At 46.7% G+C, this 25,028-nt stretch overlaps 1 protein-coding gene across 20 annotated transcripts in view; it reads right to left on the bottom strand.

Annotated features, from left to right (window-relative positions):
• Positions 1 to 23,739, bottom strand: part of LOC118510343 (cyclic nucleotide-gated cation channel alpha-3) — a 94,251-nt gene extending 70,512 nt beyond the window's left edge. For 9 of the 20 annotated variants that reach the window (XM_036052028.1, XM_036052026.1, XM_036052031.1 and 6 more), the window contains exons 1-2: positions 23,470 to 23,739; positions 3,230 to 4,467 (exon numbers count right to left, since the gene is read on the bottom strand). The gene's annotated coding sequence lies outside the window, so the exon portion shown is untranslated. Of the gene's footprint in view, positions 1 to 3,229; positions 4,468 to 5,496; positions 5,644 to 10,764; positions 10,885 to 22,470; positions 22,567 to 23,441 lie in introns of those variants that run through there. The other 11 variants (XM_036052018.1, XM_036052033.1, XM_036052017.1 and 8 more) reach the window with 10 other exon arrangements.
• Between the last annotated feature and the right edge of the window lie 1,289 nt (positions 23,740 to 25,028).

The raw sequence follows: 25,028 nt of genomic DNA, 5'->3' as shown, positions 1-25,028 counted from the left end.
AACCCAACCCCCGTAAAGGAGACACAAACCCGATCGAGTTAATTAACTTGTTACACTCGAAAATCGCTATCTGCATATTTATGTGAAAATGGAAATGATCTGTGCTGTGAGGCAAAAGTGCTCGCGGGACCAATTTAAAAATGCGCATTCGATCAATCATTGAATTACATAAAACCCGCCTAAAGCGAGCGAGAGAGAGAGCGACAGAGACCATGCACCACAGTTTTGTCGAAATCAATTCAAATTCGTATTAGCGTTCTCGCTTGCAGCATCAATTCAAACTATGCAAATTTTTGTGCCCATCCCCACGTTCGTTCGATCGACTGTTGCGCGCTTGTCACGCCATTTTCCCAATTTCCTTGCGCAAGTAATGAAATGATGGATTGATTTTACCCCATCAAACATCCCGTCAGCAGCAACCACCAGCGCCGGGTTTTCTCACCATGTGAGCGAACAGCCTTCTCTTTTCATTACGTCAAACTTCACAGGGGTTGTGCACTATTTTCCCGGCGATCTTTAGTATCGCCCCTCCACCAGACAACCCAGAAACGCTTCATCAACGTCTGTCACTACCACACAAGGAGCTCTTCCACGCTGAATCCTGTCCCCAATCGCATGTACCTCACAGCGCGAGAAAATTCTGAAGGAATATGACGATTTCTCCACTACTCGTGTGTGTGTGTGTCGAACAAGCAAGCAAGCAAGCAAAAGCACACAGCGGACAATATCCCGAACCGCATCATATCGAAAGGCAAAGGCAGAAAGCACGATAAGCTTCGATCCAGACTGGGGTAGGGATTCATTGCCAATCCACAAACAACCACGCCTCCGTCTCCGAACCTTCCTGGGGGTTTTCCTCCCGAACACACCAAAGAACCTCCCTCAAATGTATGCGGGAAAGCAATACCGATGCATGCAGGCAGGCAGGCATTATCAATCATAACGACCGAGGGAAGCAGCATAAAAGGGTTATTAAACTTTTATTCCTTTCAAGCCATTCATTAACCGGAGCGGCAGTAAGCCTTCCGCCGGGTCAACGGATTGAACCGAGCAGCAGCAGCAGCATTATGGTGATGCTGGGCACTGCTGACGATGCTGCTCACACTGACTGGTGATACTCGTGCGATGTTGTCGCATTCGATAATGATACTTAGTACACTAAGCTGATGCAAGCAGGCGCAGGGGTCGCGAGAGTGTACGGTAGTTACAGGGGTTCAGGATTTGTTGAGTAACGAAGAAATCGACCCCAAACACCACACACACACACCATCCATATCATGATGGCCTTTTGCAATATAATGCCAAAAATAAAGTGTTACAATGCTGGAGCATTTCCGAGGACCGGACACGGGAGCATCGGCCCATGATGCCCATACATTCGATGACGTAAAACTGATCCCCCGATCCATCGGCACAGCGAGGCTGCGATGATGGATGGACGAAGAGATTCGGGCCATGGAGGATTATGGAGCCGTTATCAATGTGACAGTATTTACGCTCCGTTGCCTTGCACCGGGCATCATTAAAGCTCGGTACGGTGGTGGTTCTGTTGCCGCGGGGACCGACCGACGGTTTACGAGCGTTAAATATTATCGTTTTAAAACATTGCTCGAATTTATGTGAACCCGAGGCACACGACGGACGGAGTGAAAATAATCGTGCAATCCGTTTTATAAATCAGAATGCAGTAATCCGCGGATGGGGGACAAATACGATAAATTGTATCGAAGTTTCAATACAATACAATTTATTTAATACAAGCCGACCGGCCAATTGAGCTGAGCTCGCCATGGTCTAATGCGATCTATGCAGTCTCACCATTCGGAATTGATTTTCCCTGCTTAGCTGCCGTCCAAATTAAGCAATGCTGCAGTCTATTAATCAACCTCCTCAACTTGATGCTCCATATGCTCCACATGGCCTCGTGCAACTTTCGACCATCGATTTGATGACTCTATTTCCCCGAGCCCAACAACCAGAAAACCGATGCTAATCAACCATTCTAGAAGGGCTAACCCACTACCAACCTTCTGCCGTTTCCGAGAATCCATAGCGGCCTGCCAGAACGTCCAGCATATGCTCAGCCAACTCCAGCACTCCAGGCATCCAGGACGCGCTAATGTCGTCATCCTTGCTCGGGCACTTCTGGTTACGGATCATCCAAATCGCTCTACTGTATGGAATGATACGTTATGCCAACGAAGAAGAGGCAGCAAAAAAAAGCCCGCAAAGCCACACCACTCACACGGAGCGCAAAACCGCCAGCCCAAGCAAAAACAAAGCTTAACCCATGGCCATAAAATCGCACCAGCATATAACCCCGTCAGCTGCCACGCCAGTTCACGTGGTGGGGGGTTGTTTTCGGAATATCTTCCACCGCACAATGTCCATCCGTTCATCTTAATTACAAAACCAGCGCCAGCCACCGTAACGCAAAGTTGACTGCTCTGGACGAGCCTCGGTAGCACTGGCGCGAGAGAAAAAAAAATCGTAACCCCTTAGCAGCTAGCTGCCGTTATGCTGCGCCCTGTGCCTCAGAATTGTTGGAAAATTTTTGGACTCAGTGATGGAAACAAAAAGGGGGGGGGGGGAATCACCACCTCCATGAAGTTACCGGCTAACATGTCGGAATCACCTCTGCAAAGTCGGCGATGGGTTTAACGATTCTGGCATGCGATGGGACAACCTTTCTCTGCCGGTCGGAAAAAAGCGTACAAGTCTACACAACTAAGGGAGGAAATAAAAACCTCAACCGTACAACAAGAACTGTTCCCAACTACCTTGCCGTACCTTTTCGAGACAAGTCTTCGCCGACCCGGTGAAGGGATTGAAATCACCATATGGTCGCAGCCACACACACAACATGACCCAAAACCAATTCACACTCTCGGCAGGCAAGCCGGCAGGCAAGGCAATTCAACATTCTGACCCATGGCAAGCCGGCTCGACGAATCGAAGAAAAACTAATCTCACAGCTAGTGAGAATGGGTGTGAAAAAAGACGGTTAATTACAGGCGTACACCTTTCGCCATCGTTCCGGGTGTTCTCAACAGCCTGTCGGTACTAGATTTGGCGCTATTCACAGGAACGAAGCCGGTGCTTCAAAGCAGCCCGAGTAGGATGTCCCGAGGCTTTGCTCAACCGTTCGAGATATCCAGAAATCACCTGTCCATTGCTCAGACCTCTCGTCCGGACTCGCGCACACGTCAGTACGTACGGTTTTACTCACCTCTCAAAACGTTGATTGCGTCCGCTAGTTACTGGTCCACGGGCAGTATCAGCACGGAAGAAGCAAAGCATTTTCCACGAACGGTCGGCTGTGCTCGGGACGATGCAATCGCTTGCAGTGTGGGTCTAGAACGTGCGACGCCACCGAGCTCCATCCACCACTGAACACTGGATGCTCGACTCGCACCACACTACCATAGCAACGGGAACATCATCGATGAACTTAGCAGGCTGCGTTCGCCTATGCCGCGACGAACCGAAAGAAGAAGAAAGGAAAAAGCAACCAACTCACACGCTTAGACCGATGGGGCTCGGATAAAGAGTTTTCCGAACGAATTATCCCACCCCAAACGAAACCTCATACACACACACGCACGCGGGCGTGCTTCACTTTCACACTTGCTCTATTTTCACGCTGGCTTCAATTATTTCCGAGTAAACTTGTTCCCGGCACTCGGATCAAGCATTTAATTCTCTTGGATGTCGGGAACTTGCTACGAATTTTTCCTCGGTATTGCACTGGAATGCGACCCTAAGCCCTTGCACACACACACACGCACAAACACACACGGTCGATCTGACTCGATCGATCTAATGTGTGAAGCAGGTGGAGGTTTTTATGGGCTATTTCGATGCTTGCCCCACAAAACTGGTACTTGCGACTTTAGAGAACACCGCTGAGAAACTTGGGAAACTTTTGCTCATTGTATTATCACCAATCATGCACATACACAGAACTACGGCATTGAACACTTACAGCGGAGGATAACTTGGTCGGCTTGAGGTGATCAGGATTTAGTACGTTGCTTTAACTTCCGCCAAACAGAAACGCCTTTATCCAGCGATTTTCACAGAAACACACACGCACTACACTCACTCACTTAACAACAAATTAACCAAAAAAAAACCTGCACTCCATTTTCTTACCGCACATATCTCACTGGAGTAGAGAACGCTTCACTACACACAATAATGATACCGTACCTTCCCGTCATCGTTTTCGGCCATTTTAACTCTACTTCATTGCTTTGCTTGGCGAAACCCCTTGGAATGTGCGACCCCTATCGTGTCAGACGAGAGAAGCCTACTGCGATGATTCGGTCAAACTTTTGCGCACCACAGTAAATTACGTAACTACACTTGTTTTATGTACACCACACACAGACACACGCGCACAGAACACAGGAAAAGTTGGCCACGGCTGAGATGTCCTTTGCTTTCACTGTAATGGATCGAGTTCTGTAATCAAAAGCAATACAAAAAAATAGTTTTATCATTCGAATAACATTAAGGTTTCGTAACTGTTTGTTTGACAGTTGTTCGGGTTTAAACTTGTATGCAACCGACGTCAGAGAATTAGTATTCTTCTCATTCCCCCGCTTTTTACCCAAACCTCAAAAGGTATACCTCAAAGAGCCAGAAAAATACCCGAAACCCTTCTACAAATAGAACTGCAATTGAAAACAGCCCAATGCTGGAGAGCTGCAGAGTACAAACTTTGTTCACTTCCGGCTATGCCGACTAGATCCGAATGCAGCCGAGTTTCCACCGTACCGTAACTGTCAAACTTCGAATCCGTTTTTTTTGTAGTTGCTCCACCACTGTTCTATTTATAGCCGTGTTCTATATTTATCTTCTGCACACCACGACATGCACACACACACACGTTTCTGTTGGTGCTTCGATTGCATCTCTTTTCAGCTTCAGCATCTCGAGCCAGCAGTAAGTCAAGTCTAGGTTATTGCGTGTATGCGTCCTTGGCGCCGGTTGCCCTGGAAATGACATTGGAGCACGGATTAAGGGATTTATAACGATGCTCTTTTCACTGTGGTTACTCAGCGTGCAGCCAGCCCGGGATGCACAGACGGTGCTGTAGCGAACCAGCACCGAACGGTTGCCTCCAATTTGGCAAAGCTCGTAATCCGTGCCATCGGTTTATATTTATCTGTTTTTGGCTTCGCTAGCTCGCGAACGGAGCAAGAAACCGCAGAACAATCGCGGAGCAAGCTATTTACTCGGCTTTGATTGATACCGGGAAACTTTCTTCTTTTGATTGTTCAATTAGTTCTTTCGCAGTTATCATTACTCCCTGTTAACTCTTAATGAATCACGTTCGTTTATCTGCTCGACAAAATACAAGTTTACACTAACACTTTCACTAGATATCTTGATGAAGAAAAAGCCGTCCATCCGATTAATGGCCAAATACTGTTTCAATCAATCAAAAAACCATCTCTAGTTGATTTAATCACACTCAAGCACACACACATTTTATACTAACGCACCATTTTCCCCTACAGCCTTTTATCTGCAGTAAGAAATTAACCTTACTGCCCGTGGCACCGATTTTACGAGCGAACTGGAACGCAACGCCAACACTGCACGGTAGCCGCCACATTCGTCTCCTGAACTGACTTGACACGGACTGCAAATGTCAACCGAGCGTTCCGGCGACACACTAGCCGACATTGCACACAACACACACACACCGCAACACAGCAAGTAGCGTGGATTGGCGGCGTGGAACACTCGCGAAATTTCCCAGCATCCTGCATTTACTCACAGTAGTAGTTGTAGTAGTAGTAGTAGGGGACGCAGATATCCGCTCTCGTGTGAGAGTGTGGGAGAGAGATGGAGATGCTCGAAGTAAGAGTGAATCGCGTGAAACAAAATATCGAGCGAGAGTGTGTGCGTTCCTAAAACTCGCATCTCAGATACTCTCAACATAAAACCTCCGCTCTTACTCGCGCACACCTGCTCACACCAGTGTGGACGCGAGTAAAAGGACACGTTTGGTTGGCTGTGTTGGTGAGCGAAAGTGTTTGCGTGAGTTAAAGCAGCAGCAGCAGCAGCAGGTTAGAAGTCAACTTGACTGAAGAAGCATACAGAGCGGCTTTGACAAATGATGCTTTACAGCGAACTTACAATATTGTAGCATATTTTTTAAGAATTTGCTTTGACTGTGTGGAGGAAGTAGTTAAAATCCTTACCATAAGTTGATTAATTGATTCGAATTCTTACTCTCGAGCAGAAGGGCCACTTAAATAGAAGGTACAACAGTCGGCATGCAGACATAGGTTTAAGACAACGCGGACGGGAATCCTTCGTGAAGCACATTGCCGTGACCTTGAAAGTTTCGCGTTATCCTTACACGCTAGCAGACACTTTCCTGAAAGCTACCGAGCGTACAGTTTGTCAAACAAGATTGTCAGCAAGTTCTACGCAAAGAACTGTACTTTGTACACCTACCGGCATCCAGAGCACTTTCTCTCTCTCTCTCTCTCCTTCTCTTCCAAAACTTGCACTACTCACACTCAAGGGAACGCGAAATACTAATCATAAACTGCGGGCATATTACGGCAAGAACCAGCAAACTAACCAAGGAAACCCAATGCGGTTTTAATTTTCCACTCCGACAACGTTTCACCACGGCAGCTTGTTTAGATCCGCGGTTTTTTTTTTATGTATGTCTGCCGCTTCGCCCTGATAGCAGCGTATCCCAGCGAGCACAAAATGGACGCAAGCATGTGGTCGGGCTCGATTCGGCAAAGAAACTGCGGCAAACGCATAAAGCGCCTGCCGCACAAAAGCCTGGCATGATAATATCGTTGATGATGTCGGGGAATAATAAAACGACCAAAAATTAAGTAAAGCAACATGAGATAAGGAAGAAAAGAATAGGGCTGGTGAAGAAGAATACAAGATCCGATGAACGAGAGAGAGATAGAGAGAAGGAGGGAGAGAGTTTTTGAAAATGGTTTTCCAGAAAGAGATCCACAACCGAATCGGATATCGGAGGCATTACTGAGGATGGATGGGAAGGACACATTGGAGTAGGACACGCTCCTGGCTACCGGAAGGAGAAAGAGCGAGAGAGAGAGCGAGAGAGAACACTACGCATTTTCAACTGATCCTCGCATTTACACGCAAACGGATAAGAGAATCCTCCAGCTAATAACTGAAGCATGGTCAGCGTGGTCCAGCATGCCGTTTTCGGTTGCTCCATCCATACGGATTCTTGTTGCTACTTTCTTATCCAATATCCACAATTCGTACCGCTACTTCACGTAAAGTTTGGCCCTTTTTTACAATGAAAGCCATTTATCTATCCCCAAATAAGTCGTTGTTTCGCTATGTTCGTCGGAAAACTTACCAACTAGGTCAAGTGAATAATTTAATTCAATTTTAAAGAATTTCCCCAACAAGCAGTGATGTAAGCAGAAAAAGGGAAAACCACCCGCTATTTCTCGCTAAAACAGACAAATAAATTAATTACGCTAACGCAACATAGCTTCACCGATTTCCATGTATCGTCCCTTTTCGGTAGCGAAAATGAGGATAATAAATTAAGAGTTAGTCTCTTGACACGGCGAGAATTTCATCTTGAGTAGAGTAAGAAAGCGTACTATCAAATTCAAAAGAAACTTGAAGAAAATGCATAGATTTGGTTGATGAAAAGCTCTGTACACTGTTGCACCAATTTTGCTGAAGGTGCTTTGCCTTCCCTTCAACGATCACATCAACGCCATCAAAACGGTTGTGTGCCTGCATAACGGGGATCAAGTTGTTTTGTTTAGCATTTTTCCAACCGTCCAACTGGCTGCGATGGTTGTTTGGGGTGGAAAAGAAAACAATGATGAAAATGGTTGCAATGGTTATCGAGCAACGAGATTCCCCACTTTTCCAGACGATCGCTTCACCTCTCTCTCTCTCTCTCTCTCGCTCCATTCGCACTCTTTAGAGGCAGGATATCCGACAACGGAAACCCCCCAAAAGGAAGAAGGCAACGTGTATCGACGATAGTTGGAAATTTTCCCGAATTGAAATCACCTGATTTGCGTCGGTTCGGAAACATTTATCGCCGGCAGGAAACGGACGGACCGAGCGCGGGTCCATCCATCCTTCCAACCCAACCGTGCTAAAGTGCTGACTTCAAGCGGAGCTTAACTCGCGTACAGATTTGCTACCACCACCGTATTCTGCAGCAGTATCGTGTCCCGGCGGTTCGCTCGCTCATTTTTTTGTTGCTTTGCAACGCCGCAATAGCCATTACCTAACCGTTTTGCAGACATTTGCCGCAGACCATGCAGATGTCCGTCCGTAAGAAGGCATCCGGCTTATACTCGTGCTTTCCTTTTTTTTTTTTTGCTGCTGCGCTACCGAAACTCTCCAAGGAACGTACGCTCGCCAGAGATGTACAGCAGCATCCAGCACACAGGGCGAAAGGAAATGGGGAGCGGGACCACAGGAGGTTGGGCAAATTGTTTCTTTTCTCGCAATTGCTTCCACACTATCTCCATGGAAGTGGATGTGGAATTCCCGGTGGTATGCTTTAAAGGAGGCAGCACGCAGCGGCACTAGAAGCTCGTTAGGATAAAAGTTCCTTCCAGAGGTTCCCCCACCGGGGCGAACCGTTCTTCGTATGCAACGGGCTTCCGAAGCGAGAAAAAAAACACTACCAACCCAACAGTTGCAATGGTTCGAACACACAACCGAATTAGTGTATCGGTCACCCGGGGTACCAATCGTCGTCGTCGTCGTCGTCGTCGTTCGATGACGTCAAACCACCATGGTTTCCCAGACCGTATAATAATATATGTATGTAGGACAATCCCTGCACGAAACAGCCACTACGGGAGAGAGAGAGAGAGAGAGAGAGAGTGCGAGCGACCACAAAAACCGATCCGAAATCGAATCGAGTGTGTGACATTAGGCGTCAGAGAGCCATCTAGAGCAACCCTTACATCAGGAACACCAAAACAAGCTCTCATTATCGGGGGATAAAAATGAAGACTTGTCGAAACAAAGCTCGTGTGTAAATTTTAAGCTTAACAAGGTGTGAATATCCTCTTCTTGGGGTTGGATAAATCGAGTGCACAAGCTAAAGAAATGGGTCCTCTTCTAGCTCTTTTTTCCCCCAGGATAACCGGGTGCACAGAAACGGAACGATCGGAATTTCAATTCCCCAGGACCAAAACCATGTTCGCCATGGAGCGAAAAAATAAAACGACAAACTGCACACGTGTGTGTGTGTCCTTTTTCTCTTCCGATCCAACGTCCCCAAAATCGTCCATTTATATTGTCTCGCCTTGTCTCCACTTCCAGTTGATTGATAATTGGTGGCACGCAACCAACCGGGAGACTCGCCTCCGGAAGCATTTTGCAAAACGCTCGGAGATGGAAGGAAAAAGGATTCAAGCAAGAAAAATGGATCCACCATCGATGGAGCGTAACGGGAACACGTTCCTTACACGGTTAATCAGAACTGTGCTATGCAGGAAAGCGAGAGAGAGAGAGAGAGAGCGTTTTTTTCTTTCTTGCTTCTTGGTAGCTTTCTTTGCAGCTTCCTCTGGGGGGATGAGTTTATCCGTTTATCCGAATTCGTGCCACATTTGAAATCCGATACGCGATACTGCTCAATCTGATTCAATTAAGCTTTCCAAGCTGCAGCTTTCACAACCTGCACTGCACCTACTGCAGCGATGCCGATTAGAGACCGTTTTCAGTGGACTTTTGGAGCACAACCTAAAAATGGAGAACAAATTGGTGTTAAATGGTACGTGATGTGCTCGTGTACCGAGGAGTGCAAAAGGGGTCAAAGAAAGAAAAGGAAAAAAAACGAACACACCGCTTTGACTCAATTATTTTAAACGCCATTCACACACACACACACACACACACACACATAAAACGAACAAGTGTTCATAACTTTGCACATGAGTTTGATACGTGAGAAACAAGTGTCATTAAAATATGGTGCTGAATAAAAGTAGCAAACCAGAAAAAAAAATACGTTCAATGCATCAAAAACTCATCCACACGTTAATGTTCCACGGGTCGGGCAACGAAAGGCCAAAACAAAAAGCAACCGGTAATACAAATAACATAACTTTCCAACAATTGTTTCGCTTTTGGTACAGTGTATTATGTCCCGGAAAAATGGTTCAGTTCGCAGAGCAAAAAAGGCACACACACACACACGGCGGTTCCGGTACTGTGATGTGTCGCCCGGATTAAACCATTCGGGTAAACTATGACAACATTGTTCGCAACTCATCCATGCTCGCTGCCGGAGACCGGACGAAACAGCGACACGAGCGAGCGGCAACTAAGTGCTACTCGGACTCGGGCTCGAGTGTGCCGGGGGATGGTGGAAAGGGCCGCACCGGTGAAGAGCGCTGAATCAACAGTATATCACAATAAACTATTACCCGAATACAAAACCTTTTTTTTCCTTCGTTCTTAGTCCCCCAAAACCCTGTCAGGTTGGGTAACGATTTTCGTAACGGGCGTAACGGTTTGTGAGAAAGCTTGGTTGAAGGAAAAAGGGAAGAGAGGGTGGGGGGAGGAAAGCGAACGAATGGATAAAACTGTCGAGCTATAAAACATCTGCAATGGAGCAGGATTGGGGGGTGGGGGGGGGATATGTGAAGGAAAAGGGAATGTGCTCTACCAAAACTCTAAACGAAACTAAACTTCCTTTGGTGAACTTTTTTTTTCCTCTTCTCCTATTCTATTTTTTTATACCGTCCTTACCTTGGTCGAAACCCCCTTTTTTGTTACGTGAGCCAGCCCAATCGGGGTCCTCCGAAGTTGCTCCATGCGTAAAATTCTTTTCAAGTACACCGGCGCACAGTACTTCCAGCAGAAAGAAGGATGAAAGAATAGAAGCCAACGGCAGGCAGGCAAGATGGCCGGCCCGCACGCAAGCTGGACATGGAGGGGAGGGGAAAGCATATAATTTGAGGCTGCGGTTTTACCCGTTCATGAACCGTAACATATTTCACACCTTTTTCTGTACCACCGAAAACAAAAAACTTTCATCCGCTTGTGTGCCAGTGTGTGTGTGTGTGTGGGTGAGCTGACCAACACAACAACAAGGAAAACCACTGAAACAAAACGGGGGAGGTGAAATTGAAAACAAAAAAGAACCACAACCAAACTCTTTTTTGGTCTCGGTTCGGTTGTACGGGGGTCGTGGTTCGTCTTAAAATCGTGTGTGATCGCCAAACTGTGCGCTGGAGCCACTTAAACGATGGCGTTGTCGCTTACCCGGTTGGGTGGGTTTTTCTTTTTTTGTTCTGTCTTGGGGAAAATGTCACCTCAAACAAGCTCCACGAGCCACGATAAAGCGAACACAATTTAATTTACTCCGAAAAGCTACCCGTAAAAGAGCAGAAGACACATTGCTGCCGTTTAGCCTTACCGAGCAACTTCTACGCGCGGAAGGTTCTCGTCTTCTAGCGTTCCCATGTGTGTGATACTGGGCTAATTTATGCTCACAGCTCTTCCGGCAAAAGAATTATCCAAAGTTGACCGAATCTTTTCTGCCCACACACACACACACACTCACACTGGGTCGGGCTCTGGTTTCCAAGATTCCTTCGCGTGACGGACGGTTCAAAATGGCACGCTACTGTCGCACGCTTGTTGGCGCAAAAATTACTTCAAACTTGTGCGAATGAAAGTTAACGATTAGATGGCTTATGCTTCCCTTGCGTACTGTGCCAGGGCTGGTGAGCGCGTGTGACAGTTGGGAAATGTCGGGGGCTCCGCACATTCAATGGCGCAGTTAATAGAATTATTATGTCCACAAGGGACCGAAAACCCTGCGCCAAACAAAAACACATCAAAGCACCAAGCGCCGGTCGGGGTGGGATAAAAAAAAGGTGGACCTCCGATGCTGGATCGCCCAAAAACGCACCATCCAGTGGTCGGTTGCCAGTATGTGTTTGTGTGTGTGTGTGGAGGTTTTATGAAGTTACGCGGGAGTCTGTTTTCCCGGCTCGGCCCGGAGTTTGGCTTTTGTCGCATAGCGCGCGCCGCTTTTCTCACCCCGATCGGATTTTACGCCAGCACAGGCCGGCGGGTGGAAAACTTTTGCCCGAAAGTCAAGCTTTTTGTACGCTAAATAATTTATTGCACCACCACTAAATAATGGGACAGTGCGCGGCTTTTCCTGCTCTCGCTCGGCGATAGGTTTGTGTTTATGCATCACACACAGGGCCGGGTTGAGATTTTTCGCATAAAAACATTTTACTCAACAATGGTACGGCGTTCGGTTCGGTGCTATTGCTGGTGTTGGCATAACCATATTAGAGTTAGAATCACTATTTATCACACAGAACTCCAGGTCAGCTACGTCCTGAACCAGTAATGCGTAGAAGAGTTGCCAGTTGACGCCTACAGGCCACAACTATTGAAAAACTTTTACGCTTGTGTGTTCTCACAGTAAACTGTGCAGGACAGGACCTTAGTCCTTAGGACCTTAGGACAGTCTTAAAAACGGACATAACATTATTCTTCTATTTGTTATGTCTCCTCTTCTTCTTCTTATTATTCTTTGGCCTAACGACCTCTTAGGTCATGCCTGCCATTTCTGACTTACTAGACTTAGAGGTCTTCCTGGTGCGTGAAGACCGGAGCCTTGGTCGCCTCCACCACCGGACCATCCCGATATATTCTTATACGTGACAAAACCACTTCAATTAAAGTACGATAAATGTTATTAAATTATAAAAAATTTGCTTCCAAAATATTCCTCTCCTTACATGCCCCAACAGCCTCGAGACGTCTCTTGGTCAGTCATTTCTTGCTTTCCGTGATTTGATTTACCCGTAGTCAGTCAGAAAATCAAAAATCAGTTCGGAAAACGCGTATGAGAAGATGGTCCGGATGGGATTTAATCCCCAGCGCTTGCCGTGCCCCGCTATAACCTCAGTCACCGGACTGCCCTCCAAAAATATTATTATTTCTATCAAAACATAGTTCTTACTTGGTATCATACTGATATGTAACGTGAAATGCTGCTAATGTTATGGACACCGCTTTAAATAATTTTCGCAAACGTTCACTGTGACACTTGTGCTTAACGATAAACTATGTCCACCACTAGTCAGGCAAATAATTATTTAATGATGTTTAAAGCTAACTAATCTTCAACATTAGCTGCACTCGTCTGCGTGCGCTGGTGTCAATACCACATTCTTGGAATAAAATAATTCATACAGCAAATGTACTTAACACGCTTTCATATCTAAATATTGAATTAGTTCCACCGGCACTGTTCACACAGCGAGTGCATGAGAATGGTGCCATAATCAGCAGTAACGCCGTACCCCTTTGCGCAAACCGACCAAATCCGAAAACCGAAAACAAACATCATTGCACCATATCGCGCGTGAGTAAACATCACCGGTGGCGCATCATTATTTCTATGACTCGAGGAATGCGAGTCGGGGTGTGCGTTGTGTGATCGATTCCACACACCGATGTAATGGGATCCTTTACGGTGTATTATGAGACTCTAGCTGTAATGCTGTAATGGATAATAAACGGAAGGCACCATCCCGTCCATCATCGATTGCAATTAGTGTTACGTATCGATACACTTCTAAATTAGATAATTTCCCATCATAGCTCATTATGCTCCGATAACCGATTACCATCAATGTGGCAACTCTTTCCCCCCATTTCGCGAGGGTTTGTAACATTGGCTAATTCGGTTGAATAAATTTCAAAATCACTTCCTTCGCTTTTTTTCAGCAGCAGCAGCAGGCGAGAATGTATCCCTTTTTTCTGTTCCCCTTCCACAACGTCTTCCTGTCTTCAACGTGCCGGAAGTGACAAACGATCCCAAGCGCTGGTGGTTGACGGGGATCTTTTTCTAAATCTTTTTTTCTTCCGTACACACAGGCTCCCGGTCTCTCGCAACGGATTGGCATGGCTTGGCTCATTTTAATTGTACTAAGCGTGCGATATTTATGACGCCTGCGTTGGGAAGCACCAGAGGAAGCAGCTTTTTTCCGCTGCTGTCTTTCGCTTGAAGAAGAAGGCGAAAACCTTTCGTAAGCGTGTCGAGTGTCGTTTGCCTGTCGAAGATACGGAGTCAGAAAGAGGCAAAGAGGCAAAGCGAGAGAGAGAGAAAGTGAGGAAGGCATGATTTTCCACCCGGGAACCATGCTAATTTAATCAAAGACAACGAGTTATCTCCTCGAAAGGATGTCGACCCACAACTCGTCGTGCCCCGTTTCTTCTCGTGTCTTTCTCCCTGTGTGCGTGTCTGTGTCTGTGTACATCCTTTTACTCCGATCAATCTCCAGCCGGTTGCCGGGATGGGGTGGGTGGTCTCTGCTCCACCTCGAGACCATAATTTTCATCTTCTTCGCGCCTCAACTCCTTCGGTCGCGATTGTGAAGATTTATTCAACTCGTTTCCATAACTTACGCGCCATACATCATCATGCGTAAGCGCTCGCCTCGGTGTACCGTTGGCACATGAAATAAATTCTAACCCATCCCCGTCCTTTTACCCTCGCCCACGTCCTTCTGTAGGAAGGAAAAGGAGCGAACCAAGAAGAGAAAAAAAAGACGACGAAAAAGGTTGGCAGCTTGCGGACATCTTTACGATAACCACCAGCGCGCACGACGCGTCCGATTTTCCGACCATTTCACGCCTCGAACTCGGGAGGGAACGAAAATAGCAACCGACGGGGATGTCGGTGGATGCCATTTCTTTCCTCGCTTTTCCCCAAAAACCTCCCTTCTATTGTGGGTACCAAAATCGTCTTGTCGAAAAGTTTCTTGTCTCTCACAGTTCAGTTCGAATAGCTCCGCACAGGAAAATTCGCACACCCAAAAAAAAAAGCGGGAGGTTATACACCATTTCCATTCGTTTCCAAAGAACCATTGCAGATGCCCATCGAGGAAGGTTCAAGTGGAGGAAATAATGCGCACGCCACACAACCATACCAGATACTACGTGTGGTTGGAGACGAAGGAAGAGCGACACACTAACCACTCACGATCCAGAGAGACGCAATGCAATAAAACTTTTACAATGTGGTTTTCTTAATTGGGTGAGGAAGTAGTAGGTCCAGCGTCGATACGTGTGCACCGTTCCGGGAACAAACTCGCTCGCTCGCTCGCTTGCGTGTCAAACCGTGCAATAAACTGTCTTATCCTATAGCACACGCTCACACACAAAAACGACCAGGCGTCTCCATTTCGTCCGAAAACCCAACCTCAACCGGTCAAAAGGGTTCTCGGCTCAATCTCGCTACCACAACCGGATGGCCGTATATTCGAATCAGGCCATCGTTTTTTTGTTTTCTTTTTGTTTGCTGCTGGCCACACAATCACACTGGCACATTCGCACTTTTAGGGCACCAGGCCACAGCGCGGCACTGATCGATGGAGGCGCATGGTCGGTCGTGGCGCTGCAGGAGCTTGTTAAAAATAAACCATCGTTACAACAGACGGACGCCGGAGTACGCACGAACAAGACACAAAAGCACAGCCTCCCTTCGCCCGCAACACACCGGTATGCCCGGCAGCATCAGTCGGGCAGTTATAAAAGATGAGCCATATAATAATGTTATACGTGCACTCGGTACAATGCCGAACGCTGGGTAGGTCCATATAAAGCAGGCGGGCCCGAGCCTCCCAGGACGCAAATCGCTTCCACCGCCTGCCAACGAGATCTCGATCCCGATAGCCGACCAACCGAAAACTGGGGCTGGGAGTTAGGAGAGTTCGAAAATGGTTCTACACAACGATAGCAAGTAGGTTCAATCCTTCGTGCTGGTGTTTGAAAATATTGTACCATAAATTCCGTCCCGTGTTGTCTATCCCTGGCACCACGCAGAATAGTGTGAGATGTGAACAAGACAGTTTTTCAGGGCAAAAACGAACACACACACACTAAAATAACGGAAAAAATTCCTTGTGTATGAAGCCGAGAGGAAGAACAGGAAAAAAGCTCACAGCGAAAACAATAAAAACGATATTAAAAATATTGCTCCGAAGCGTAATAACAAAAGAATGGCAAGATAATCGAACGAAGCAGGACACGAAAGCGAAATGCCAGCCACGGCCAAAGCTGCCACGCATCAAAACGTCCAACGGATTTTCGGAAGGAAGGCCGTGGCCGATCTTTACACAAACGGAAACGACCATCTCGCTCGTCAGCATCCGACTTTTTGGTGGACAGCCTCCCCAGCCACACACAGTTGCAACGCGCCACACACACACACACTCGAAGCTGACGTCTGATGACGAGCGATCCTACGGACGGGGCACATAAATCACGGGATTTTTAGTTCTTTAATTTATCTGTCCACTGTTGCCGCTGCTAACCGAGCGAGTCAGCGAGTCGACGAAACCGTCCGCACGTGTCCGATCGCGTCGGAAGATGGGCCCGATGCTAAGGCGGGAAAATTGAAATAGGTTCACGTAACAATCGTTACGGGGTTCTTCTTTTTTTTCTACTTCCTCCCTCATCAACACGCTTTTTCGGTGAAGGATGATTTTTCGCGTGCGCCACTACGCGCTACGCTGTGCACGATCACACAGCGCACGTCTCGGGAAAGCGGAAGGCAATGAATTTTCCACCACCACCGCCACCACCACTACTATCGTTCCATCAACAATCTACCTATCACTACTACCGACATTGCCTCGGCATCACCATCATCATCATCGTCATCATCGCCATTGCCAGCTGGTACCGGCGCTGGTTCGATGGAGGCGGATTCGGGCTACGGGGCTTTTTTTATTAACATTGACGTGAGACAAATAAATTTATTATTACTTTTAACGCTTACATACCACGATGCAACAGAGCACATGATTCGCCACTGACTTACATTGCGTTGTATTACATTCCATCCTTAAAGCAAAGCGTCATCGTTGGAAGGGACGATGTTTTTTTGCGAGAGCTTTTTCCGTCGGATGGCACAGTGGTCTCTGGCTCTGGCTTTCGGAAGGACGGTTCGGTTTGGATGTGAATTGAAAATGTACATTTTTCAAGAAGGTTTATGCAAGGGAAATTCACCGTAAGGATGGCGCTGTTGGGCAATTTTTTTTATACATTCGAGATTGTAGTGATACGTTGTATGCAGAGATGAAATGTTTAATAAAAAATGCATTTAATATTCGTGGCCATTGTTCTTATTTTATAATTTAACAAAAAATCATTCAGAAAACTAAAGAAAAACAACTGACATAGGTCTCAAATGATTTTAATTTCAGAATATTTAAAATCTTCAAGAACATTGATTTCAGGATGTACATTGCTTATACTATCTACAGTAGTTCCGCTCCTAGGAGACAAAATTGAGGGTAAAATTGCAAGAATTTGGGCTGAATCGAAAAAATCTCGTCTTCTATTTAGCCACTATAACAGTAAGAGCTAAAGCCATTTTTAGCATCTTCAAATACAATTTTTCGTAGCTATAGAGAGAGTCCTGCGTATGGATTTTTTTCTTCTGAAGAGCTTTGAGAGTCCCCCTAGCGAAGGGTAGGCCTCAATATCCCCACCGACACATTGAGGCTAATTCCTTGAGTAAAGAGAATTTCTGGCAATAAGCGAATTCTCTCAGCATCACAAGCCATTCCCCTTGAACTCTTCTTCAGAAACTTATTTTTTAAAGAAATCTTAAGTTTGGAAGATCTTTTCTTCAATATGCTCAGAACCAAACGCCCATTAAAATTAAAACCACAATTCATACGAGATCAATTATGCACAACATAATCGACCAACTTTGTATTTCAATTTGCCCATCCTGATTCTTACGACGCTCGAGTGTGCATATTTTATGCTTATGCTTCCTTAAAGCTTTTGCAAAACACACCTCCGCTAGCGCCAGATCATTAAAGGCTCATTAAAGTTGCAGGTCGTAGCCCTGGAACCCACATCACCATCTCGAGTGCCGTCAAACTTTGCATGCCAGCTCTTTGGATAGATAACAGGCGTGCTAAAACTATTACGTGCGACAACCTCGGACCGTGGCACCGAGGGCATAGCGTTGGTCACTTTTGCTATGTGTGATTAATTACCGCAACAATTTGCACATCCCGGTGACCTGGAGCTGGCTTCAGCGGCTTGCGACCAAACTCCTTCGTTTGCAAGCTTGGCGAGCCGTTTCACCACCAGGAATGTCAGAACTCGCGACCAATGATTGATGCTCGAGTGTGCTCTTTTTTGTGGCACTCATACGCCAACCAACAGCAAGTTGGAGGCGGAAAAAAAGTCCTTACAAGAGAATGAACCATAATGAGCTGGTGCGAGAACCGGAAATCATCATTTAAGATACACCGCCAGAGAGCAGACCGCAGCCAGAAGGCAAGTGCGATGTGCGCACGGACCAGATGCCACGGACAAGTCGGTGCCCCACAGTCGGCGACAATGCGTAACCGCTGTTCAACGACCATTTCATCTGCTTTGCTCCATCATTTCCTTCGCGTTGGGTGATACTTTTCCAGCTAATTCTTGGTGCCCCGTGATGCGAACTCTTTTACGGAATCGACAGAAGAAACCACTCATTCGCAATCCATGCTAATGGGTTACTCGCCCGACCATTCTGCCATTTCGGAATTCTTCTCCCTTTTTTTCACGACGTTCTTCGCTTTTTGCTTCAGCAAATGGCATGAAATTGATGAATGATGTTCGGCTGGCCCCGCCAAAAAAAAACCCAGCACAAACCGTTCGTCCCCACATTAGGGCGCTGCACATGTGCAGCTGATGTGGGTAGCATGCAAGGAAGGAAACGACAAACATGGAAGCATTTGGAGGTTTCAAGCTAATTGAATCACATTCTTCAGCTTCCACCAGTTCTGGAAGCTTTAAAAAAGCTTCCCGAGCAGAGCGAAAGTATATCAAATTGATTAGTTCGCCACGATCTGTTCACCGATGAAACCCGATGAAACGTCAGCGCACATCCAATGACATTCTGGAAATTGCTACTGCCACCATAAAACCCATCGCACACACAATTTTGCCCTCCAAAAAACCATAAAGCTCAATGTAACTGTTTTCAAAACAGCTTACCCTAACTACACTTAACTGAATTGACGGGTGTAATGACTCTGCTTCGTACCAGCGTTGTGCCAGTAAATATCCACCCCCTCTCCCTCTCCCCCCGCCCCCAGATATACTCCATCAGTGTTCTCGTGCTGTAACTGGATTCGCGTCAAACACCTACTCCACGCTAAGCATCGCTCGAGCAATGTCAAGGGTTATTATGCGGGCACTTGAAAATATTATTATTTAACATAATGCGCCTCATTTCGTCTCACACGGCCCCAGCATCAGAGAGACGGGGTTTGTTCTGCCAACATCAAGCGAACTTCAAAAATATACCAAGTAATTGATCCGTTTAATAACCACACGCACACACACTCAGAAAGGTATGGGTTTTGGGGAAGAATTTCCCTTTAGATAAAAATGTATCTTGAAATTGTGTATCTATACTCCAAAATTAAGAGAGAGAGAGGGAGAGGGATCCAGCATTCCTGACATTTCTTCCGGGACAGGATAATAACCACCAGAGCTCACTGGAAATCTGCTTCCGAACACACACACACAGACACACGCAATCGGCATCCTTCCCTGTGGCAATGTGCGGCAACTTTTTCAATTAAAATTTTCCACCTCTCTGGGCCGGGCTGCCGGAGTGCGCGAAATTGAACATTTTATTTTTATCCATTCCGCTCCTTCCCTTTCCTTCACATGGAGGGGGCTCCATTCCCGCTTCTCGCATTTGTGGGGAGGAACAATTGGGTAAGGTAAAAAGGGCCAAGGAAGTAACTCATCAGCATAAAACCAATTGACGGGGTACGTGCGCGTGAGAAAACCCACATGGCTCAGCCGAGCGGGCGGATGGGTATGAAGTTGAGTTCGGTGAGTTTAAAAATACTTCTTACTCCACGAACTGGGAACGATTTGCTAGCAAACCTGCCAGCCTTCTCCGCGACCATGTTTTACCCACTTGAGCTTTCCGAGCGCGACGAGTAGCGATAAACCTCGGAAGTGAATTAAGCATACGACTATATGTGTATGGCTTTGGAGAATAAAAAGGGAAGAAATATTTAAAAAGAAATAAAAGGAAGAAAAGAAAGGCACGAGGAAGAGTTTTGCAGCTAAAGCTAACGCTTCTTAAGAAACACTAAGCAGTAGCAGTAGTACTACTGCAGAGCTTCGTGACAGAGAGAGAGACAGAGCTTTGCATATGTTTCTCACTGTGGTAAACATTTGCTTCTTCCTTCCATTTTTTTTCTTCAATTTCTTTCCACTGGTGGTTTTTGTAACTATCTCCACTCAATGCGTTATATCCTCTTGGCTTGGGGTGGCATTGGCAAAGCAACAAAAAAAAGGGCCACCACTTTAGCTCCAACGCTTAGTCTGCCCTGTCTTTCAGTGTGGAGTGTTTAGCGGCAAACGGTCGACGAAGCCGACGACCAAGACGACCGCGAAGGTTGTGATGGTAAAGTACTGACGACTTTTCCATTGCCCTTGGATTATTGAATATTCTCTTTATCTCTGTCGCCCTCCCCGTGTTTCGCGCCTGCTAACTGCTGCCGCTGCTAACTTACGGTTGGTAACGATCCGATCTTTTCGAACCGTGCTGTCCTGCCGTGTGTCTCGTGTGTTTGTATGCACGAGGCAAAACACACCACACACACACACACACAGACACTCATACGCTCATTTCATCCTTGAACCCGCGTGTATAACACCGTGTACGTCCCGTGTAGTTCGCTGCGGTTGTCCTCGACGTTAAAGTCGACCGACCGGTATCTTGCTGTCTTGAAACACAGAGAGCGCGCGTCGAGGCATTCTTGTGCACCGAAGAAAGCGTGGAGAAGCTTTTGAATAAAACATTACCGCACAGACGGAAAAGCGAAAAAGCTGCTTTTCTAATTTTTCTCTGCAGTTCAGATCGGTTCTCGGGGTGCTGGCCATATCTGTGTGGCTTTTCGTCTTAGCCATATCTCAAGTTGAGATGTAACGTCAAGCAGCTCGGGAGAAGTTCCGTTTTTTTATGAGCACAATAAATACTACAACTACACAACAGTAGACCGATTTTGGTGGATTCGAACGTCCACCAGTGTCCTCCGACAGTAAATACTGCGTTGTCATGGAGCCGATTAGATGGATTTCTAACTGCTGCACTAACACGGTTTAGAACCCTAACTCCATTACTTTGACAGCGATTAAGCGTCGGTGAGCGAGTTTTAACACTCCTGATTTTCTTCCCCAAGAATGGTTTACGAAATAAATAAATTCATCTAACTTTAGCCGTGCGTAAAAAGGCATCATTAATCCATCCTTACCTACCAACAACGTTGAGCCGTACGATACGACCCTGCCAAAGGTTCTCCCGCGGTTCGGTATGTTTTGGTATGTAATTAAATCGATTACACCCTGATCGCGTTCCGTCCTTTTAGACGACGGATAACAGACAGCTTCAGCCGTGCTGTTCGTTGTCCTTTTGTTGTTTCTTTCACCCAGCGAGCAGCACCCCTCACTGCCGAGGTCAATGATATCGAGATAAAATCAATTAAGGGTGTACTCTTGGCTCCTTTTACGCAGCTGACTCAAACACACCGAAGCACTATGCATGCACCCAACCTCCCAGACAACCAAAAACTCACACACACACACATTTGGCAGCCATTGTTCTTAAGACTGGATGGTGCAAACACTCGTGTCGACGACGCTGTTGTTGGCACAAATTCACCACCAATATACACACACACAGATACACATCCTCTGCCCTACACGGGGGCACTTCAAACGGTCAGGTTGTTTGACATTAATGATGCGATGATGATACTTCATTATTCTTATTATCCTTTCCTATCAAAATAATGGTCCTACTGGTGTCCTCCTGTCGAGGCGCAAAGCCGGAATCGGGACACCACGAGGTTTAGCTTAGGTCGCGCGAACTGATCGAGAAAAATCGTTCTACTGTACTTCCGTCCGCGTCTTGTCGATTCTCTCTGCACTTTATCCACCCTCCCCCCTTGAGCTCAACGCAAACAGGTCACACAGTGCGACAGGTTTGAAAAAGGGCACACCGAGGACATACCGAGGACGAACGGTGTCGTCTTGACACAGTAGTGAAGCACACACAAAAAAACACCTCCATCAGCAAACAATGAGCAACACACACACACACACAAACACGCAGAAAGGTGGCCATAAGTTTCTTGTGCTCGATAGTGGCCCAGAGTGACCACGGCGGTACAGAAATCGGTACGAAGAAACGTGTCGAAAGCATTGCATTTTACGGCTTGTGTGGCTAGTGCCACGTGTCTGTGTGGCCGGGTGTGTTTGTTTGTGGAGGAACAGACTTACGGGGGTTTATGCCGCGATTCCCTGCTTCTTTTTCACTTTAAGAAGTTATCCGTGTTGCCAAAGTCCCCGAGAAGTTTTGGCGAAGCGATCAAGCGAGCATACTTTCCTCCTTCATGCACACACACAGTCCTTCGACGATGGACTGGCCCCATCGGATCGGATAGTGTGAACCGAACAATCTTTAAACGTGTTGAAAATGTGTTCCATTTCTCTTATCGTTCGCCGACCATGCCTTATGGCGGTGCGGTACCCAAGCGCAAACACATAAACATTGCCGCACACAGCACAAAGAAGCACGAAATGTTCGAAACACACAGAGCTGCTGATGCTGCTGCTGCTGCTGCTGAAGGACACAACAAAGATTTTCACCGTCAACAGTTTCTCGACCGACCGACTTCGATATGATCCGGTTGAAACCGAACACCAACGCCAACCGAACGTGGTGAAGTCGGTGGTTGATGGGAAAAGAGAAGGTGTCATAAATTTTACGAGAGAGCGAGATGGAAAAAGAAAGTATTCGTGTGTGTGAGAGAGAGAGAGAGCAAGAAAGCTGGAGATGAAGCAAACCCATTTCACTCACACACCGTTTCGGGGATGCTGGTGCGGATAAAGATTTACCAAAGAAGGCAAAAAAAGACTGGTTTGACACGGAAATAGCCTACCCTCAGGCGCACTTGGGCCGAGTAATGATGCGAACGAATCTAGCAGCCTGATGGAGCACAGTTTCCACCGGCATTTTCCGATGGAATTGCTTCAGCTCGAAGATACCCCCAATTTCATCCCCTTTCGCCCTTCTCCCTGCTACCCCAGCAATCCACATTTCCCAACATGATGTTTCCGTGGCCGCGCGTAGCTTGCTTAGATGTTTGCTTCTCGCACGCGCACACACTCCCGAGACCTGTGGACATACAAAGGAACGTCCATCAATCGCGCTTCCCTGTCTCGGTCGGCGGCGTCCGTTCGTCCGTTTTTCTTTTCTTCTTCTGTTTCTTCACATCCACTGGACACTCTTTTGCTTCAAAACTGGCTTGCTTCGGAATCGGTTGATTTACATATTTTACGCTTCTACGCACCACCGCCATCGCGCACACACATACTCACACACACACACATACGGTTGACACAGCAAATGCACTAGCAAAGCAGAGCAGCTTCGAAGATGAAATTTCACTTTTCTCGAAAGAAGCACACACACACAGGTTTTTTGGCTTGTGCCTTCTATTCTTCTTTCGTTCCTCCACACCAACCTCCACACACCCGGGAGTCCGTTGAATGCGTGCAAGTTTTGTTCGCACAGGAATAAAGAGCTAACACGGCTTGGAAGGGAAAGTTTAACCACGCAGCCTCCGCGATGGCGGAGAGACAAACCAGGACTAGCTGCCGCTGCTGCTGCTGGTGCTGCTGCTGCTGCTGAGCGCTCTGGCGAAGCTTACCCGGTTTGAGATTTTCTCGTCACACCAACACATGCATGAGTGTGGACGCATTCTCCTGCGTATCTATGGAGCAATCGTATGAAGGAGCTACTAGATGGAGAGAACCATTTTTCCACCCCACAGGATGACAGAGACGGCTTGCGAGAGGGAAGTTGCGATGATGTTCGATGTTTTTCGGCGATTATGAACCGAAAGACGGGTTTGACGGTCGTAAACGGTTATTTTTAATTATTTTAAACTGATTTAAGTTAAAAATTATCTGCAAAAACTATAATACTTCAGTAAGAAGAATGCTTAATAGAATAGAAAAATACAACACATGTTTGATGAGTAAAATTTTTTTAAAAATAGTTTAAATGTGATTTTTTTGGAATATAAATTTTGATAATGCTTCTCAGCTTTATCCGCGACAGAAGCGATTAAATGCTTGCGTGTTCATGAAGCTCATGCGCAGCTCGCATCTCCATCCCCGAGCCTTTTTAGCGTCGAGCTACACAATAACAATTCTCCCCTTTTTTTCATCCCAATCTCTTGCCGTGTTTCTCCCCAGTAATTGTGGGAAAATTTGGTGAGCGAGTTGAGAAAAAAGTTTTCCCCATTTTCATTTTGTGAAACATCTCTCACCGTCTAAGAGCGTTCTCTCCCTCTCGCACTATACAGTGATACGTTCACGCACAAACATCCTTATCTGCTGCTCTCTATATGAGTGTGTGTGTGTGTGTGTGGGTGAGTACGTGTTCGAGTTCCTTCCTCACTGACAGTTGGACCGGATCAGACGGCACGGATGAATAAGGGAAACGTTACATATGACTGGCAAAGTGGCAACAACCATCAGGGGCAACAACAGCGACAAAAAAACAACCCTCACAAAGCCCGTACGTGAAGCGCTTAACCCTAAACAAACGGAAGATGTCGCGTATCCTGATCCCGGGCCACCTTCCTCCCCCACATCACGTAACGCTCCTTGGTTCAATGATTCAAACGGATGTGTCTGCCAGAAAGACAGGATTTGAAATTTTGAAACACACCATACTGCCGGGTGACTGAATCTGCCGGGAGGGAATTCATCGACGTACGTACATCCCCCCCCCCCCCCCCCGTTTTGTTCCCGTACGAAACACAAACGTTTTCCCACCAAACACCGTGTGGGACGTGCGGGACATAATTCCAGGATCTGTCTGTGCCGTGCTGTTGCACATCGAGCAATCGCATCCAGATTGCCGCAGG

This window comes from Anopheles stephensi, chromosome 3 (genome assembly GCF_013141755.1).
Source record: "Anopheles stephensi strain Indian chromosome 3, UCI_ANSTEP_V1.0, whole genome shotgun sequence".
Taxonomy (NCBI): Eukaryota; Metazoa; Arthropoda; class Insecta; order Diptera; family Culicidae; genus Anopheles; species Anopheles stephensi.
This window is presented reverse-complemented; position numbering and strand designations above follow the sequence as displayed.